The 13,665-nt window shown below is 38.4% G+C and overlaps 17 pseudogenes; all 17 read right to left on the reverse strand.

Annotated features, from left to right (window-relative positions):
• Positions 1-6,397: 6,397 nt before the first annotated feature.
• Positions 6,398-6,516, reverse strand: LOC149652766 (5S ribosomal RNA; annotated as a pseudogene).
• A 361-nt stretch (positions 6,517-6,877) lies between these two features.
• LOC149652767 (5S ribosomal RNA) lies at positions 6,878-6,996 on the reverse strand (annotated as a pseudogene).
• Positions 6,997-7,357: 361 nt separating this feature from the next.
• Positions 7,358-7,476, reverse strand: LOC149652768 (5S ribosomal RNA; annotated as a pseudogene).
• Positions 7,477-7,838: 362 nt separating this feature from the next.
• Positions 7,839-7,957, reverse strand: LOC149652769 (5S ribosomal RNA; annotated as a pseudogene).
• Positions 7,958-8,318: 361 nt separating this feature from the next.
• LOC149652770 (5S ribosomal RNA) lies at positions 8,319-8,437 on the reverse strand (annotated as a pseudogene).
• A 122-nt stretch (positions 8,438-8,559) lies between these two features.
• Positions 8,560-8,662, reverse strand: LOC149652771 (5S ribosomal RNA; annotated as a pseudogene).
• Positions 8,663-8,799: 137 nt separating this feature from the next.
• Positions 8,800-8,918, reverse strand: LOC149652772 (5S ribosomal RNA; annotated as a pseudogene).
• A 361-nt stretch (positions 8,919-9,279) lies between these two features.
• LOC149652773 (5S ribosomal RNA) lies at positions 9,280-9,398 on the reverse strand (annotated as a pseudogene).
• Positions 9,399-9,760: 362 nt separating this feature from the next.
• Positions 9,761-9,879, reverse strand: LOC149652774 (5S ribosomal RNA; annotated as a pseudogene).
• A 362-nt stretch (positions 9,880-10,241) lies between these two features.
• LOC149652775 (5S ribosomal RNA) lies at positions 10,242-10,360 on the reverse strand (annotated as a pseudogene).
• A 361-nt stretch (positions 10,361-10,721) lies between these two features.
• LOC149652776 (5S ribosomal RNA) lies at positions 10,722-10,840 on the reverse strand (annotated as a pseudogene).
• A 361-nt stretch (positions 10,841-11,201) lies between these two features.
• LOC149652777 (5S ribosomal RNA) lies at positions 11,202-11,320 on the reverse strand (annotated as a pseudogene).
• Positions 11,321-11,681: 361 nt separating this feature from the next.
• Positions 11,682-11,800, reverse strand: LOC149652778 (5S ribosomal RNA; annotated as a pseudogene).
• A 363-nt stretch (positions 11,801-12,163) lies between these two features.
• Positions 12,164-12,282, reverse strand: LOC149652779 (5S ribosomal RNA; annotated as a pseudogene).
• Positions 12,283-12,405: 123 nt separating this feature from the next.
• Positions 12,406-12,508, reverse strand: LOC149652780 (5S ribosomal RNA; annotated as a pseudogene).
• A 362-nt stretch (positions 12,509-12,870) lies between these two features.
• On the reverse strand, positions 12,871-12,989 carry LOC149652781 (5S ribosomal RNA; annotated as a pseudogene).
• A 362-nt stretch (positions 12,990-13,351) lies between these two features.
• LOC149652782 (5S ribosomal RNA) lies at positions 13,352-13,470 on the reverse strand (annotated as a pseudogene).
• Positions 13,471-13,665: the final 195 nt, after the last annotated feature.

Genomic DNA, 13,665 nt, shown 5'->3' on the forward strand with positions numbered 1-13,665 from the left:
AGAAACAGAGTTACGAGCCTGCAAAGTATAGTCTAATGCATTTTCTATGGAGGGGTTTGTTTGTTCACGTATTGCTTAATTACTTGAACCTGTTCTTTCGATTAAAAATAATAACATATCTTTAGTGTAGCGGTTATCGCATCCGCCTCACTCCCGGAAGGCCACAGGTTCGAAACCGCGAATTTTTTTTTTTTGCTTGGAACATGCAAAGACCTTTATAATTATCCGAACATTTGTGTCAAGGTCACATTATTTACATCCCCGTATCTCTGGTAGAACCAGAGTTACGAGCCTCCAGAATTTAGTCTAATGTATTTCCTATGGAGGGGTTTGTTTGTTTACGATTAGCTTAATTACTCGACTACTGTTTGTCGTAGCCCTAATTCTTAGTATGGCTAGATGGGGGACAAATTGGTCTATAACATACTCAAAGGACATCCCCGTATCTCCAGTAGAAACAGAGTTACGAGCCTGCAAAGTTTATTTTCAAAAATCAAAAGTAACCTTCTAACAATAAGTGAGTCAAAAAGTAAGTTGACGACGATATTGCGGTAGCCTCAAGTATAAAGTATCCTTGTATGGGGAGCAAAGAGTACTATAACATATCCAATGGAGATCCCAGTATCTCTTGTAGAACAATAGTTATGAGCCTCCAAAGTTTAGTACAAAAATCATAAGTAACATAATAAAAATAAGTGAGACGATACCAAAGTTGACGAACATTTTGCTTAATATCTCGGCCCCTGTTTGTCGTAGCTCAATGTTTTTAGTATGGTTAGATGGGGGACAATTTGGACTATAAAATATCCTAAGGACATCCCCGTATCTCTAGTATAGACAGAGTTATGGGCCTGCAAAGTATAGTCTAATACATTTCCTATGGACGGGTTGTTTGTTTACGTTTAGCTTAATTACTCGGCCCCTGTTTGTCGTAGCTCAATGTTTTTAGTATGGTTAGATGGGGGACAAATTGGACTATAACATACTCAAAGGACATCCCCAAATCTCCAGTAGAAACAGAGTTACGAGCCTGCAAACTATAGTCTAATGCATTTTCTATGGAGGGGTTTGTTTGTTCACGTATTGCTTAATTACTTGACCCTGTTCTTTCGATTAAAAATAATAACATATCTTTAGTGTAGCGGTTATCGCATCCACCTCACTCCCGGAAGGCCACAGGTTCGAAACCGCGAAGTTTTTTTTTATAATTATCCGAACATTTGTGTCAAGGTCACATTATTTACATCCCCGTATCTCTGGTAGAACCAGAGTTACGAGCCTCCAGAATTTAGTCTAAAGTATTTCCTATGGAGGGGTTTGTTTGTTTACGATTAGCTTAATTACTCGACTACTGTTTGTCGTAGCTCAATGTTTTTAAAATGGTTAGATGGGGGACAAATTGGACTATAACATACTCAAAGGACATCCCCGTATCTCCAGTAGAAACAGAGTTACGAGCCTGCAAATTATAGTCTAATGCAATTTCTATGGAGGGGTTTGTTTGTTCACGTATTGCTTAATTACTTGACCCTTTTCTTTCGATTAAAAATAATAACATATCTTTAGTGTAGCGGTTATCGCATCCGCCTCACTCCTGGAAGGCCACAGGTTCGAAACCGCGAAGTTTTTTTTTTGCTTGGAACATGCAAAGACCTTTATAATTATCCGAACATTTGTGTCAAGGCCACATTATTTACATCCCCGTATCTCTGGTAGAACCAGAGTTACGAGCCTCCAGAATTTAGTCTAATGTATTTCCTATGGAGGGGTTTGTTTGTTTACGATTAGCTTAATTACGCGACTACTGTTTGTCGTAGCCCTAATTCTTAGTATGGCTAGATGTTGGACAAATTGGTCTATAACATACTCAAAGGACATCCCCGTATCTCCAGTAGAAACAGAGTTACGAGCCTGCAAAGTTTATTTTCAAAAATCAAAAGTAACCTTCTAACAATAAGTGAGACAAAAAATAAGTTGACGACGATATTGAGGTAGCCTCAAGTTTAAAGTATCCTTGTATGGGGAGCAAAGAGTACTATAACATATCCAAAGGAGATCCCAGCATCTCTTGTAGAACAAGAGTTATGAGCCTCCAAAGTTTAGTGCAAAAATCATAAGTAACATAATAAAAATAAGTGAGACGATACCAAAGCTGACGAATATTTTGCTTAATATCTCGGCCCTTGTTTGTCGTAGCTCAATGTTTTTAGTATGGTTAGATGGGGGACAAATTGGACTATAACATACTCAAAGGACATCCCCGTATCTCCAGTAGAAACAGAGTTACGAGCCTGCAAAGTATAGTCTAATGCATTTTCTATGGAGGGGTTTGTTTGTTCACGTATTGCTTAATTACTTGAACCTGTTCTTTCGATTAAAAATAATAACATATCTTTAGTGTAGCGGTTATCGCATCCGCCTCACTCCCGGAAGGCCACAGGTTCGAAACCGCGAATTTTTTTTTTTGCTTGGAACATGCAAAGACCTTTATAATTATCCGAACATTTGTGTCAAGGTCACATTATTTACATCCCCGTATCTCTGGTAGAACCAGAGTTACGAGCCTCCAGAATTTAGTCTAATGTATTTCCTATGGAGGGGTTTGTTTGTTTACGATTAGCTTAATTACTCGACTACTGTTTGTCGTAGCCCTAATTCTTAGTATGGCTAGATGGGGGACAAATTGGTCTATAACATACTCAAAGGACATCCCCGTATCTCCAGTAGAAACAGAGTTACGAGCCTGCAAAGTTTATTTTCAAAAATCAAAAGTAACCTTCTAACAATAAGTGAGTCAAAAAGTAAGTTGACGACGATATTGCGGTAGCCTCAAGTATAAAGTATCCTTGTATGGGGAGCAAAGAGTACTATAACATATCCAATGGAGATCCCAGTATCTCTTGTAGAACAATAGTTATGAGCCTCCAAAGTTTAGTACAAAAATCATAAGTAACATAATAAAAATAAGTGAGACGATACCAAAGTTGACGAACATTTTGCTTAATATCTCGGCCCCTGTTTGTCGTAGCTCAATGTTTTTAGTATGGTTAGATGGGGGACAATTTGGACTATAAAATATCCTAAGGACATCCCCGTATCTCTAGTATAGACAGAGTTATGGGCCTGCAAAGTATAGTCTAATGCATTTCCTATGGACGGGTTGTTTGTTTACGTTTAGCTTAATTACTCGGCCCCTGTTTGTCGTAGCTCAATGTTTTTAGTATGGTTAGATGGGGGACAAATTGGACTATAACATACTCAAAGGACATCCCCAAATCTCCAGTAGAAACAGAGTTACGAGCCTGCAAACTATAGTCTAATGCATTTTCTATGGAGGGGTTTGTTTGTTCACGTATTGCTTAATTACTTGACCCTGTTCTTTCGATTAAAAATAATAACATATCTTTAGTGTAGCGGTTATCGCATCCGCCTCACTCCCGGAAGGCCACAGGTTCGAAACCGCGAAGTTTTTTTTATAATTATCCGAACATTTGTGTCAAGGTCGCATTATTTACATCCCCGTATCTCTGGTAGAACCAGAGTTACGAGCCTCCAGAATTTAGTCTAATGTATTTCCTATGGAGGGGTTTGTTTGTTTACGATTAGCTTAATTACTCGACTACTGTTTGTCGTAGCCCTAATTCTTAGTATGGCTAGATGAGGGACAAATTGGTCTATAACATACTCAAAGGACATCCCCGTATCTCCAGTAGAAACAGAGTTACGAGCCTGCAAAGTTTATTTTCAAAAATCAAAAGTAACCTTCTAACAATAAGTGAGACAAAAAATAAGTTGACGACGATATTGAGGTAGCCTCAAGTTTAAAGTATCCTTGTATGAAGAGCAAAGAGTACTATAACATATCCAAGGGAGATCCCAGTATCTCTTGTAGAACAAGAGTTATGAGCCTCCAAAAATTAGTGCAAAAATCATAAGTAACATAATAAAAATAAGTGAGACGATACCAAAGTTGACGAACATTTTGCTTAATGTCTCGGCCCTTGTTTGTCGTAGCTCAATGTTTTTAGTATGGCTAGATGGGGGACAAATTGGTCTATAACATACTCAAAGGACATCCCCGTATCTCCAGTAGAAACAGAGTTACGAGCCTGCAAAGTTTATTTTCAAAAATCAAAAGTAACCTTCTAACAATAAGTGAGTCAAAAAGTAAGTTGACGACGATATTGCGGTAGCCTCAAGTATAAAGTATCCTTGTATGGGGAGCAAAGAGTACTATATCCTAAGGACATCCCCGTATCTCTTGTAGACACAGAGTTATGGGCCTGCAAAGTATAGTCTAATGCATTTGCTATGGACGGGTTGTTTGTTTACGTTTAGCTTAATTACTCGGCCCCTGTTTGTCGTAGCTCAATGTTTTTAGTATGGTTAGATGGGGGACAAATTGGACTATAACATACTCAAAGGACATCCCCGTATCTCCAGTAGAAACAGAGTTACGAGCCTGCAAAGTATAGTCTAATGCATTTTCTATGGAGGGGTTTGTTTGTTCACGTATTGCTTAATTACTTGACCCTGTTCCTTCGATTAAAAATAATAACATATCTTTAGTGTAGCGGTTATCGCATCCGCCTCACTCCCGGAAGGCCACAGGTTCGAAACCGCGAAGTTTTTTTTTATAATTATCCGAACATTTGTGTCAAGGTCACATTATTTACATCCCCGTATCTCTGGTAGAACCAGAGTTACGAGCCTCCAGAATTCAGTCTAATGTATTTCCTATGGAGGGGTTTGTTTGTCTACGATTAGCTTAATTACTCGACTACTGTTTGTCGTAGCTCAATGTTTTTAGTATGGTTAGATGGGGGACAAATTGGACTATAACATACTCAAAGGACATCCCCGTATCTCCAGTAGAAACAAAGTTACGAGCCTGCAAAGTATAGTCTAATGCATTTTCTATGGAGGGGTTTGTTTGTTCACGTATTGCTTAATTACTTGAACCTGTTCTTTCGATTAAAAATAATAACATATCTTTAGTGTAGCGGTTATCGCATCCGCCTCACTCCCGGAAGGCCACAGGTTCGAAACCGCGAAGTTTTTTTTTATAATTATCCGAACATTTGTGTCAAGGTCACATTATTTACATCCCCGTATCTCTGGTAGAACCAGAGTTACGAGCCTCCAGAATTTAGTCTAATGTATTTCCTATAGAGGGGTTTGTTTGTTTACGATTAGCTTAATTACTCGACTACTGTTTGTCGTAGCCCTAATTCTTAGTATGGCTAGATGGGGGACAAATTGGTCTATAACATACTCAAAGGACATCCCCGTATCTCCAGTAGAAACAGAGTTACGAGCCTGCAAAGTTTATTTTCAAAAATCAAAAGTAACCTTCTAACAATAAGTGAGTCAAAAAGTAAGTTGACGACGATATTGCGGTAGCCTCAAGTATAAAGTATCCTTGTATGGGGAGCAAAGAGTACTATATCCAAAGGAGATCCCAGTATCTCTTGTAGAACAATAGTTATGAGCCTCCAAAGTTTAGTACAAAAATCATAAGTAACATAATAAAAATAAGTGCGACGATACCAAAGTTGACGAACATTTTGCTTAATATCTCGGCCCCTGTTTGTCGTAGCTCAATATTTTTAGTATGGTTAGATGGGGGACAATTTGGACTATAAAATATCCTAAGGACATCCCCGTATCTCTAGTATAGACAGAGTTATGGGCCTGCAAAGTATAGTCTAATGCATTTCCTATGGACGGGTTGTTTGTTTACGTTTAGCTTAATTACTCGGCCCTTGTTTGTCGTAGCTCAATGTTTTTAGTATGGTTAGATGGGGGACAAATTGGACTATAACATACTCAAAGGACATCCCCAAATCTCCAGTAGAAACAGAGTTACGAGCCTGCAAACTATAGTCTAATGCATTTTCTATGGAGGGGTTTGTTTGTTCACGTATTGCTTAATTACTTGACCCTGTTCTTTCGATTAAAAATAATAACATATCTTTAGTGTAGCGGTTATCGCATCCACCTCACTCCCGGAAGGCCACAGGTTCGAAACCGCGAAGTTTTTTTTTTTTGCTTGGAACATGCAAAGACCTTTATAATTATCCGGACATTTGTGTCAAGGTCACATTATTTACATCCCCGTATCTCTGGTAGAACCAGAGTTACGAGCCTCCAGAATTTAGTCTAATGTATTTCCTATGGAGGGGTTTGTTTGTTCACGTATTGCTTAACTTCGGTGATCGGACGTGAACCGGTGTATTCAGCGTGATATGGCCGTTGCCGAGAGTACTAGTTAATAATTCGAATTTAAATTAAGTGAGACAAATTAACCTTCATCATTTTAAAACAATAACAAAAAGAAAACATGTTTGCTTTTTTCATATCTATTAAAATTTAAAAGAGGAAAAAAAAGTGAAAAAGTCAACAGCACGCAGTGTTCCTAAGTGGTCTCTCTCCCAAGTACTGACTGCGCTCGACGCTGCTTAACTTCGGTTATCGGACGAGAATCGGTGTATTCAGCGTGATATGGCCGTTGCCGAGAGTGCCAGTTAATAATTTGAATTTAATTAACGTTCATCTTTATAAAACAATAACAAAAAGAAGATATGTTTGCTTTTTTCATATCTGGTGGAATTTGAAAGAGGAAACAAAAGTGAAAAAGCAAACGGCACGCAGTATTCCCAAGTACTGACTGCGCTCGACGCTGCTAACGTCGGCGACCGGACGAGAACCGGTGTTCTCAGCGTGATATGGCCGTTGCCGAGAGTGCTAGTTAATAATTCGAATTTAAATTAAGTGAGACAAATTAACCTTCATCATTTTAAAACAATAACAAAAAGAAAACATGTTTGCTTTTTTCATATCTATTAAAATTTAAAAGAGGAAAAAAAAGTGAAAAAGCCAACGGCACGCAGTGTTCCTAAGTGGTCTCCCTCCCAAGTAGTGACTGCGCTCGACGCTGCTTAACTTCGGTTATCGAACGAGAACCGGGGTATTCAGCGTGATATGGCCGTTGCCGAGAGTGCTAGTTAATAATTTGAATTTAATTAACTTTCATCACTATAAAACAATAACAAAAAAGAAGATATGTTTGCTTTTTTCATTTCTGGTGGAATTTGAAAGAGGAAACAAAAGTGAAAAAGCCAACGGCACGCAGTATTCCCAAGTACTGTATGCGCTCGACGCTGCTTAACTTCGGTTATCGGACGTGAACAGGTGTTTTCAGCGTGATATGGCCGTTGCCGAGAGTGCTAGTTAATAATTCGGATTTAAATTAAGTGAGACAAATTAACCTTCATCATTTTAAAACAATAACAAAAGAAAACGTGTTTGCTTTTTTCATATCTATTAAAATTTAAAAGAGGAAAAAAAGTGAAAAAGCCAACGGCACGCAGTGTTCCTAAGTGGTCTCCCTCCCAAGTAATGACTGCGCTCGACGCTGCTTTTCTTCGGTTATCGAACGAGAACCGGGGTATTCAGCGTGATATGGCCGTTGCCGAGAGTGCTAGTTAATAATTTGAATTTAATTAACTTTCATCACTATAAAACAATAACAAAAAAGAAGATATGTTTGCTTTTTTCATTTCTGGTGGAATTTGAAAGAGGAAACAAAAGTGAAAAAGCCAACGGCACGCAGTATTCCCAAGTACTGACTGCGCTCGACGCTGCTAACGTCGGCGATCGGACGAGAACCGGTGTTCTCAGCGTGATATGGCCGTTGCCGAGAGTGCTAGATAATAATTCGAATTTAAATTAAGTGAGACAAATTAACCTTCATATTTTTCAAACAATAACAAAAAGAAAATATGTTTGCTTTTTTCATATCTATTGGAATTTAAAAGAGGAAAAAAAAGTGAAAAAGCCAACGGCACGCAGTGTTCCTAAGTGGTCGCCCTCCCAAGTACTGACTGCGCTCGACGCTGCTTAACTTCGGTTATCGGACGAGAATCGGTGTATTCAGCGTGATATGGCCGTTGCCAAGAGTGCCAGTTAATAATTTGAATTTAATTAACTTTCATCTTTATAAAACAATAACAAAAAGAAGATATGTTTGCTTTTTTCATATCTGGTGGAATTTGAAAGAGGAAACAAAAGTGAAAAAGCAAACGGCACGAAGTATTCCCAAGTACTGACTGCGCTCGACGCTGCTAACGTCGGCGATCGGACGAGAACCGGTGTTCTCAGCGTGATATGGCCGTTGCCGAGAGTGCTAGATAATAATTCGAATTTAAATTAAGTGAGACAAATTAACCTTCATATTTTTCAAACAATAACAAAAAGAAAATATGTTTGCTTTTTTCATATCTATTGGAATTTAAAAGAGGAAAAAAAAGTGAAAAAGCCAACGGCACGCAGTGTTCCTAAGTGGTCGCCCTCCCAAGTACTGACTGCGCTCGACGCTGCTTAACTTCGGTTATCGGACGAGAACCGGTGTATTCAGCGTGATATGGCCGTTGCCGAGAGTGCTAGTTAATAATTTGAATTTAATTAATCTTCATCTTTAAAAAACAATAACAAAAAGAAGATATGTTTGCTTTATTCATATCTGGTGGAATTTAAAAGAGGAAACAAAAGTGAAAAAACAAACGGCACGCAGTATTCCCAAGTACTGTATGCGCTCGACGCTGCTTAACTTCGGTGATCGGACGTGAACCGGTGTTTTCAGCGTGATATGGCCGTTACCGAGAGTGCTAGTTAATAATTCGAATTTAAATTAAGTGAGACAAATTAACCTTCATCATTTTAAAACAATAACAAAAAGAAAACATGTTTGCTTTTTTCATATCTATTAAAATTTAAAAGAGGAAAAAAAAGTGAAAAAGCCAACGGCACGCAGTGTTCCTAAGTGGTCTCCCTCCCAAGTTGTGACTGCGCTTGACGCTGCTTAACTTCGGTTATCGGACGAGAACCGGTGAATTCAGCGTGATATGGCCGTTGCCGAGAGTGCTAGTTAATAATTTGAATTTAAATAACCTTCATCTTTATAAAACAATAACAAAAAGAAGATATGTTTGCTTTTTTCATATCTGGTGGAATTTGAAAGAGGAAACAAAAGTGAAAAAGCAAACGGCACGCAGTATTCCCAAGTACTGACTGCGCTCGACGCTACTAACGTCGGCGATCGGACGAGAACCGGTGTTTTCAGCGTGATATGGCCGTTGCCGAGAGTGCTAGTTAATAATTCGAATTTAAATTAAGTGAGACAAATTAACCTTCATCATTTTAAAACAATAACAAAAAGAAAACATGTTTGCTTTTTTCTTATCTATTAAAATTTAAAAGAGGAAAAAAAAGTGAAAAAGCCAACGGCACGCAGTGTTCCTAAGTGGTCTCCCTCCCAAGTAGTGACTGCGCTCGACGCTGCTTAACTTCGGTTATCGGACGAGAACCGGTGAATTCAGCGTGATATGGCCGTTACCGAGAGTGCTAGTTAATAATTTGAATTTAATTAACCTTCATCTTTATAAAACAATAACAAAAAGAAGATACGTTTGCTTTTTTCATATCTGGTGGAATTTAAAAGAGGAAACAAAAGTGAAAAAACAAACGGCACGCAGTATTCCCAAGTTCTGTATGCGCTCGACGCTGCTTAACTTCGGTGATCGGACGTGAACCGGTGTTTTCTGCGTGATATGGCCGTTGTCGAGAGTGCTAGTTAATAATTCGAATTTAAATTAAGTGAGACAAATTAACCTTCATCATTTTAAAACAATAACAAAAAGAAAACATGTTTGCTTTTTTCATATCTATTAAAATTTAAATGGGGAAGAAAAAGTGAAAAAGCCAACGGCACGCAGTGTTCCTAAGTGGTCTCCCTCCCAAGTAGTGACTGCGCTCGACGCTGCTTAACTTCGGTTATCGGACGAGAACCGGTGTATTCAGCGTGATATGGCTGTTGCCGAGAGTGCTAGTTAATAATTTGAATTTAATTAACCTTCATCTTTATAAAACAATAAGAAAAAGAAGATATGTTTGCTTTTTTCATATCTGGTGGAATTTAAAAGAGTAAACAAAAGTGAAAAAACAAACGGCACGCAGTATTCCCAAGTACTGTATGCGCTCGACACTGCTTAACTTCGGTGATCGGACGTGAACCGGTCTTTTCAGCGTGATATGGCCGTTGCCGAGAGTGCTAGTTAATAATTCGAATTTAAATTAAGTGAGACAAATTAACCTTCATCATTTTAAAACAATAACAAAAAGAAAACATGTTTGCTTTTTTCATATCTATTAAAATTTAAAAGAGGAAAAAAAAGTGAAAAAGCCAACGGCACGCAGTGTTCCTAAGTGGTCTCCCTCCCAAGTAGTGACTGCGCTCGACGCTGCTTAACTTCGGTTATCGGACGAGAACCGGTGTATTCAGCGTGATATGGCCGTTGCCGAGAGTGCTAGTTAATAATTTGAATTTAATTAACTTTCATCATTATAAAACAATAACAAAAAGAAGATATGTTTGCTTTTTTCATATCTGATGGAATTTGAAAGAGGAAACAAAAGTGAAAAAGCAAACGGCACGCAGTATTCCCAAGTACTGACTGCGCTCGACGCTGCTAACGTCGGCGATCGGACGAGAACCGGTGTTTTCAGCGTGATATGGCCGTTGCCGAGAGTGCTAGTTGATAATTCGAATTTAAATTAAGTGAGACAAATTAACCTTCATCATTTTAAAACAATAACAAAAAGAAAACATGTTTGCTTTTTTCATATCTATTAAAATTTAAAAGAGGAAAAAAAAGTGAAAAAGCCAACGGCACGCAGTGTTCCTAAGTGGTCTCCCTCCCAAGTAGTGACTGCGCTCGACGCTGCTTAACTTCGGTTATCGGACGAGAACCATTGAATTCAGCGTGATATGGCCGTTGCCGAGAGTGCTAGTTAATAATTTGAATTTAATTAACCTTCATCTTTATAAAACAATAACAAAAAGAAGATATGTTTGCTTTTTTCATATCTGGTGGAATTTGAAAGAGGAAACAAAAGTGAAAAAGCAAACGGCACGCAGTATTCCCAAGTACGGACTGCGCTCGACGCTGCTAACGTCGGCGATTGGACGAGAACCGGTGTTTTCAGCGTGATATGGCCGTTGCCGAGAGTGTTAGTTAATAATTCGAATTTAAATTAAGTGAGACAAATTAACCTTCATCATTTTAAAACAATAACAAAAAGAAAACATGTTTGCTTTTTTCATATCTATTAAAATTTAAAAGAGGAAAAAAAAGTGAAAAAGCCAACGGCACGCAGTGTTCCTAAGTGGTCTCCCTCCCAAGTAGTGACTGCGCTTGACGCTGCTTAACTTCGGTTATCGGACGAGAACCGGTGAATTCAGCGTGATATGGCCGTTGCCGAGAGTGCTAGTTAATAATTTGAATTTAAATAACCTTCATCTTTATAAAACAATAACAAAAAGAAGATATGTTTGCTTTTTTCATATCTGGTGGAATTTGAAAGAGGAAACAAAAGTGAAAAAGCAAACGGCACGCAGTATTCCCAAGTACTGACTGCGCTCGACGCTACTAACGTCGGCGATCGGACGAGAACCGGTGTTTTCAGCGTGATATGGCCGTTGCCGAGAGTGCTAGTTAATAATTCGAATTTAAATTAAGTGAGACAAATTAACCTTCATCATTTTAAAACAATAACAAAAAGAAAACATGTTTGCTTTTTTCTTATCTATTAAAATTTAAAAGAGGAAAAAAAAGTGAAAAAGCCAACGGCACGCAGTGTTCCTAAGTGGTCTCCCTCCCAAGTAGTGACTGCGCTCGACGCTGCTTAACTTCGGTTATCGGACGAGAACCGGTGAATTCAGCGTGATATGGCCGTTACCGAGAGTGCTAGTTAATAATTTGAATTTAATTAACCTTCATCTTTATAAAACAATAACAAAAAGAAGATACGTTTGCTTTTTTCATATCTGGTGGAATTTAAAAGAAGAAACAAAAGTGAAAAAAACAAACGGCACGCAGTATTTCCAAGCACTGTATGCGCTCGACGCTGCTTAACTTCGGTGATCGGACGTGAACCGGTGTTTACAGCGTGATATTGCCGTTGCCGAGAGTGCTAGTTAATAATTCGAATTTAAATTAAGTGAGACAAATTAACCTTCATCATTTTAAAACAATAACAAAAAGAAAACATGTTTGCTTTTTTCTTATCTATTAAAATTTAAAAGAGGAAAAAAAAGTGAAAAAGCCAACGGCACGCAGTGTTCCTAAGTGGTCTCCCTCCCAAGTAGTGACTGCGCTCGACGCTGCTTAACTTCGGTTATCGGACGAGAACCGGTGTATTCAGCGTGATATGGCCGTTGCCGAGAGTGCTAGTTAATAATTTGAATTTAATTAACTTTCATCTTTATAAAACAATAACAAAAAAGAAGATATGTTTGCTTTTTTCATATCTGGTGGAATTTGAAAGAGGAAACAAAAGTGAAAAAGCCAACGGCACGCAGTATTCCCAAGTACTGTATGCGCTCGACGCTGCTTAACTTCGGTGATCGGACGTGAACCGGGGTTTTCAGCGTGATATGGCCGTTGCCGAGAGTGCTAGTTAATAATTTGAATTTAATTAACCTTCATCTTTATAAAACAATAACAAAAAGAAGATATGTTTGCTTTTTTCATATCTGGTGGAATTTAAAAGAGGAAACAAAAGTGAAAAAACAAACGGCACGCAGTATTCCCAAGTACTGTATGCGCTCGACGCTGCTTAACTTCGGTGATCGGACGTGAACCGGTCTTTTCAGCGTGATATGGCCGTTGCCGAGAGTGCTAGTTAATAATTCGAATTTAAATTAAGTGAGACAAATTAACCTTCATCATTTTAAAACAATAACAAAAAGAAAACATGTTTGCTTTTTTCATATCTATTAAAATTTAAAAGAGGAAAATAAAGTGAAAAAGCCAACGGCACGCAGTGTTCCTAAGTGGTCTCCCTCCCAAGTAGTGACTGCGCTCGACACTGCTTAACTTCGGTTATCGGACGAGAACCGGTGTATTCAGCGTGATATGGCCGTTGCCGAGAGTGCTAGTTAATAATTTGAATTTAATTAACCTTCATCTTTATAAAACAATAACAAAAAGAAGATATGTTTGCTTTTTTCATATCTGGTGGAATTTAAAAGAGTAAACAAAAGTGAAAAAACAAACGGCACGCAGTATTCCCAAGTACTGTATGCGCTCGACGCTGCTTAACTTCGGTGATCGGACGTGAACCGGTCTTTTCAGCGTGATATGGCCGTTGCCGAGAGTGCTAGTTGATAATTCGAATTTAAATTAAGTGAGACAAATTAACCTTCATCATTTTAAAACAATATCAAAAAGAAAACATGTTTGCTTTTTTCATATCTATTAAAATTTAAAAGAGGAAAAAAAAGTGAAAAAGCCAACGGCACGCAGTGTTCCTAAGTGGTCTCCCTCCCAAGTAGTGACTGCGCTCGACGCTGCTTAACTTCGGTTATCGGACGAGAACCGGTGAATTCAGCGTGATATGGCCGTTGCCGAGAGTGCTAGTTAATAATTTGAATTTAATTAACCTTCATCTTTATAAAACAATAACAAAAAGAAGATATGTTTGCTTTTTTCATATCTGGTGGAATTTGAAAGAGGAAACAAAAGTGAAAAAGCAAACGGCACGCAGTATTCCCAAGTACTGACTGCGCTCGACGCTGCCAACCTCGGCGATCGGACGAGAACC

The sequence above is a fragment of the Phalangium opilio genome, unplaced genomic scaffold (genome assembly GCF_054372755.1).
Source record: "Phalangium opilio isolate 3A_F unplaced genomic scaffold, DU_Popi_V2 ptg000082l_1, whole genome shotgun sequence".
Classification (NCBI taxonomy): Eukaryota; Metazoa; Arthropoda; class Arachnida; order Opiliones; family Phalangiidae; genus Phalangium; species Phalangium opilio.